The following is a 6236-nucleotide window of genomic DNA, read 5'->3' as shown; positions in this document are numbered from 1 at the left end:
GGATTGATGGGGTTGTTAAAACAACAACAGAGATTATGACCGGATGTGTTAAAATCCCAACAGGTATCTTGTAATAGGTGTCTGTATTAATCTGTAAAACAAGATTAGGAGACATTTACTGGTGCTTGTACAGAAATTGCTCACAAGCTGCTAAATTCAAAGCCTTCCAGTAATTTAAATTGTCCTTCAAATAGTCCCTTTGATTCAAAAGCAGTCCTGCAGTTATATTTCTTGCTTAAATAAGCAAGAGCCATTTTAACTATTGACCTTCATGAAAACCCAACAACTCAAAAAACTTACGATTTTCAAGGCACGCCTTTTAAATGTATAGTACTTCATTATGAAGGAATTACACTACAATCATGCAACAGTGATGAAAAGCTAAAGCATCTATCAAAGTCTCGACTTGATAAAATAGGATGTTTTTATAAAGTTTCATTTATAAGGGTTTAGCAAATCTTTACACTTTCGTCAGAGGCTTATGACTCTTGTTTAAAAATAACTACAGGTTTGTGTCAACTGGTCACTGAAATGCTTTTTCCTGGGCAGCTAGAACAACACACCGATCTCAGAGGTCCTCTTAAAGTACTTGACCCTAGTGTGCCATTATTTTACTCAGCAAATTATTTTAATGGCTTTCCTATTTAACATTAGACTTGTAAGAGGTATAGGCTGCAATGAGTAAGCCCCAATGAACACAGCTACTTAGATGTGTATAAGATTGCATGGTAAGGGAAACTGTTTTAGCATTCCAGTATAACTCTGTAACTTAGCTGATACTTTCCCTTGGTCAGGAAGAAAAAGCAGACACGTGTTCAAACAAATTCATTTTATGGTTGGGAAAATATAGCACTGAAATACACATTTCAGAAAAATCTATTATTATTTAGTTAAAACTTTTATATGCTGTCACCACATACCCCAGCATCTCGGGACGGCTCACAACATGAGCCAAAACAAGATAAAATGTATTTTTCTCTAGCGTTCTAATACAGACACACAAGAGACTACAATGCCTTCAGTTTTAGATATCAGTTTATAATAATCACACCACCATTTGTGCGTTCTTCAGCTTTTGCTGCTGTTGCTCTTTTACAATATATTTTACAATATTCTGTGCAATAGCTATCACTGTTTGTAAATGAAAGCCTTTCAAAATACAACACTGTAGGTATAGAACAGAGGGTAGAAATTCAAACTTATATGATGACAAAGAAAGGAAAACAAAACAGATATTTAATATTGAACCTATAATGAAAGGAAAATGTTCCACTGTAAAACAACATTAGCCCAGTAGATGCAATGAGCAGAATTATTTCATGGGCAATATTGATGATAAGTACTTATTTATAATACAGTCTTGCTTCTGTATTTCCAATGGGAACTTCAGTAATCAGTACTGGGTCCTGACATTCTTAGCTAAATTGTTCTATCCTTTATTCTTAGGTTGTATCTAAGAGCAGAGGTAGGGTACTTCAACAAATCATTATGAGTTTGTTGGGTTAAGAAAATAAATACTTCATTGTGCCTGCCTTTTGTCCACAGCTGTATCAGCCATTAAGATCCAGCATTTTTAGAAATGGCTACTATCCAGCATTTTAGTCATTAATATCCAGCATTTAGTTGTGTATCTCCTCTGTAGTGCAGGCCTTTCTGATATCACATAATCCAGTCGGTTGCATAGACAGAACCTGGTGGAGAAAAAATTTGTAAAGACAAGCCATCCATTTATTAGGACCAGTGCAAATCCTTATGTGTGTTTCAGGGATGCTCTTTAGTCCCCAGTCTGCTGACTCCTTTTGTCCATCATAATCCAACTTGATTACATTTTCATTTACTATGGTGAATTCCAATTTCATTTTATCGTGGTGAACTCCCATGTTTGTTGGAACCTTTGAAATTTCTTGCATTAATTCCATTGTATCATCCAATAGGGAAAATTTATGAGCCCGTGAAGATGAAAATATGAACTGATGAAGCTGAGTTGTCAAACTGTCCGGATTTTTATTTCCAAATAACTTTTGTTGCTTTATCCATTTAAATGTGCAAAGGTTACTGATCGAGGAATCTGAGGATTCACTTTTTCCAGACTTGTACATTCTACTATAATCAGCGCAGAAAGATCATGGAAAGATCACCTCCTTAACCTTTCATAATGCCAGCTGTGCATGTAATGTGAGCAGGACAATAATACATTTCAATATCCTTTTTTAAGGGAAAGAACATATTGGTAGGAGATGAAATAAAATAAAATGTAGATTTCCAAGCTGAGTTTCTGACAAACACTGGATGATGAAGGAACTGTGTTAAGATCTTTGAAATGTGAAGAATACAGATGGCATTAAGCTCAGGAGGATCAACAATACCCCTCCTCCAAATGATAGCAGGCTTTATAAAACTAATTGTACTGCCTTATTGCTAGGGCCAAGGCACTATTCTTCTTCCCATGTTCTCATTAATTACCATATATCTAAATCTGAGTTCAGAATGTTGGACTGGCAGTCTTTTCTAAGATACTCTCCTTGGCTCGCAAAACATGCACACACAAATTAGGCTGTGATAATCTTAAAACTATCTATAATTAATGTGAATATCTTTGGGATTAATGATATCACTTAACACCAGGCCTTTACCTGAAAAAGCCATTGCATGACTTTCTAGCACCACCTACTGAAAAAGTAAAGAAGTGCAAATGTGCCATTGTGATTTTAAATCAATACTTTGCACTGAGAACAAATTATATTGAACTGCTTTGTTTTTCAGTTTAAATAGAAAGTAATCTAATTTGCTCAGATCTTCCACATATAAACTTTTACTATGCAATATTATTTTCTAAAAATCAAAAGCCAAAAACTGAGGTCATGCACAGGACCATTAATTGAAACATTCTCTCCACTGTGACATTATTAGCCAGCTGTTCCTAGAAAGAGTAAAAGGCAATACTTAAGTTGACATGCACCATGTAAACTTGCATGACCAGAAGATGCGGGGACAACCCATCAAAACGTGGAACCATACTATAAGCCTTCTTTCACGAGACTTTCATATGTAATAAAGCTACAGATATGATTTTCATGTTGAAAATGATGTTTATTTTATTTTTACTGATTAGGTATGCAAACCACTCCTTTCACATGAAGTTCTAGGTCAGGAATAGCACAACTACCAACTAGCTTTCACAAAAGTGAAACTTCCTCTACAGCTTTCTGTAAGCAACACTTTGTATCTAGACTGTAAAAAACAGTGCAAGTTTTAGGGCTCTTTTGAAGCTGAATGAAAAATTGAATTTCTTTCAACCTCTGGAATTTACTGGAAATAGATGGATAACTTTTGCTCAGTCTATATACAATGTTACACTGAAGATCAAAACAAGTATGACTGCAAATCTTTGTTGGTTCTGCTTTCCATTTTTAATTATTATTTTTACTCTAGAATAGATGGTGGGGGGGGGGGCTGATAAGCTCAAATCCCTGAAAGATCTAGTTTAGTCCCCATGCATCCACTTCAGAGTAAAAATGAAATGAGATTGGAAGCATGAGAAAGACACAAAGCTGTTAGAAAGGAATTTAAACAACTGCATCTTGAGCAGACAATAAAGAAACTCCAGGAAGACTTAGACAAGACCATGGGGCACGCATCATCTGGACTTCAGACTTAGGAAGGACTTAGATACCACTTTTTATTTAACTTGTTCATGTCTCAAAGGGCCAAACACATCTGAGTAACAAGTTAACATTTAAAAATGACTCTCCATATGCCAAGTAACTTCACACAAGATTGGCTATATATAAGAAATTTATATTTTCACTACAAGAAAGTAGACCTAAAGCAAAGCAATCTACTCCTTTTCCCCACAATCACATACAATGCTGCTTCCACAACTTCCAACCACATCTTATTTTTCAAACTAGTTCTGCTGATAACTGAAGAGGATTTAAAGTAAGGGTAGGCAACACACAGCCTATCGGATACATGTGGCATTGCTGCCGCTCCAGTCTGAATTTATCTTTATTTGGTGTAGCAGCTTCAGGACACCGAAAGCCTTGCTGATCCTTTTAGTACTCCATTGCTGCTACAGATCTCTCTGGGGGTGCCCATGTGCATGTGCGAAGAGTATGTAGCTTTTTGGATGCCTACAGGCCATGCACAGCCTCTGTGGGGGCCAGGGAATGAAAATGACCCCTGGGCCCCATATAATTGCCCACCCCTGAGTTAAAGTAATTCTGACCCTCAGGTGATACCATGCTTTCATGCTGCTTTCTCAAACTTTTCCATTTTTAATGTGTTTATGCTGAGCTTGTTTTACTTTGTTTACTTTTGGTTTGTTTATGAGCCAGCCACAAAATTCCTAAAACAATACATAGAAATATGCACACATGCATAAACAGCCAGCAAACTGCCATGCAGGAGGTGCAAGAAAACAAAATTAAATGGGAGAGAGGCTTCACTGTACTGTTGCAAACCTTAAACCTACGATTATGGTAGAAAAAGGAAACAGTAAAATGGAAAAAGTTGCAAATGTTATTGCAGGATGTTATTGAGGTAACGAAAAGCTGTATTGCAGGATTAGGCAACTGTAGCCTTTCACGTATTGTTAGATTCTAAATTCGGTCCACCAACTAGCATTGCCAATGGTCTGAGATGATGCGAGTTGCAGGCCAATGCGTGGAGGGCCACAGTTATTCATCTCTGTGGTAACGATACATGAAAGACAACCTTCACACACATCCTGCATGGAAGCATCCGGTTCCTCAGAACAAAAGGCAAAAGCACATTCCTACACAACAGGTGACATCATGCAAAGCAATTCCTCCTAAACAAGTTAATGTAGTTACAACTTATTGCTATAACTTGAGTAGTGCACGACTGGAGAGGCATAGTTTGGAATGTTGGTCCAGAACTGGGAAGATCCGAGTTCGTATCTCACCTCATCCGTGAAGCTCACTGGGTGTTGGCCAGTCACCAACTCACAGCTCAACCTACCTCATGATGCTGTTGTGAGGATAAAATGGTACTTGGGGAAGAGAATCACATGTGGTGCCCTGAGCGTCTCGGAAGACAGGTGGAGCATAAATGTAATAATAAATTTTACAAAATCCAGAAGTATTGCTAAACTCTGAGAATTTACAACATGTAGTCTTATTTAAGGGCATCAGCATCAGCAATATGTAACAAAACATTCCTTGGTTATTAGTACATACCAAAATAACTGAACTGTTATTAATGGCTGCTGCTGGGTGTTGTTTTTGTTGTTGTTGCTTTTAATACTATATAACTTGCAGTTTTGAGAAGAGTAGGATAAACTTCTGTGAGTAGCACACATTTTCTGCTATCATCTTAAATGTAGGCCATGAAAACTTCAAAACATGCTAACTTCCTGATCTGTGAGTAGGGTGTAAAAAGATTCATCTTATTTCTTGAACTATAAGCTGTGCTGGTCTATCTGTACAGTTAGCTATGAAAGTAATGCAAATTTTCAAATGAGACGTAAACCAGAGGAACTTTGATTTGAGATTACGATGTGCTGATGCAGAGCTAACATTTATTCATAGTTTAGCAATTGAGAAACAAGCCTAACCTCCCCTTCGCATTTGCATCTACTCCCTTGCTCCCTCCTCTTCACCAAGGAGTATGAGACGTGAAAAAGAGAACTTCTGTGTCTACCAAACCTAGACAAACTGTGTTAATGAGGAGAGGCTAACTTCAAACTAGAGCAGGGGTCCTCAAACTTTTCCACCAGGGGGCCAGTTGAAAGCTGCCGGTGCTGGGCGCAGGCTGGAAAGGTGGTGCCGGTGGTGCGCGCGGGCACACGCACTGAGGCGAGGGCGGTGTGCACGGTGAGGGGAGGGGAGGCAGGGGTGGGCACGCGCCTTGAGGCGGGTGCACAAGGGAGCGGCTTGCTCGCATGGAGATAGTTTTCTCCGAGCGAGCAAACCGCTGTCTCCCTGCACGCGGGGTGAGGTGGGCGACGGCGGGTGCACACGAGCGCGCGCACGCACGGTGGGTCCAAATGGGCATGGTGGGCCAGATAAATGGGCATGGCAGGTCGGATCTGGCCCCTGGGCCATAGTTTGAGGACCTATGAACTAGAGCATATGGCTGGCTTGTTTTCACTAAATATAGCTTAGCCTAGCCACAGTTTATGGTTTAGACACCACCTTAAACTGCAGTTAGTGTAAAATGGAAACAGAAACTTCTTCGCCACATAACTGCACCACTGGAACAAAGGGATAGAG

Source organism: Varanus komodoensis, unplaced genomic scaffold, assembly GCF_004798865.1.
Source record: "Varanus komodoensis strain SLA01 unplaced genomic scaffold, ASM479886v1 scaffold6_2, whole genome shotgun sequence".
NCBI classification, from domain to species: domain Eukaryota; kingdom Metazoa; phylum Chordata; class Lepidosauria; order Squamata; family Varanidae; genus Varanus; species Varanus komodoensis.
This window is presented reverse-complemented; position numbering follows the sequence as displayed.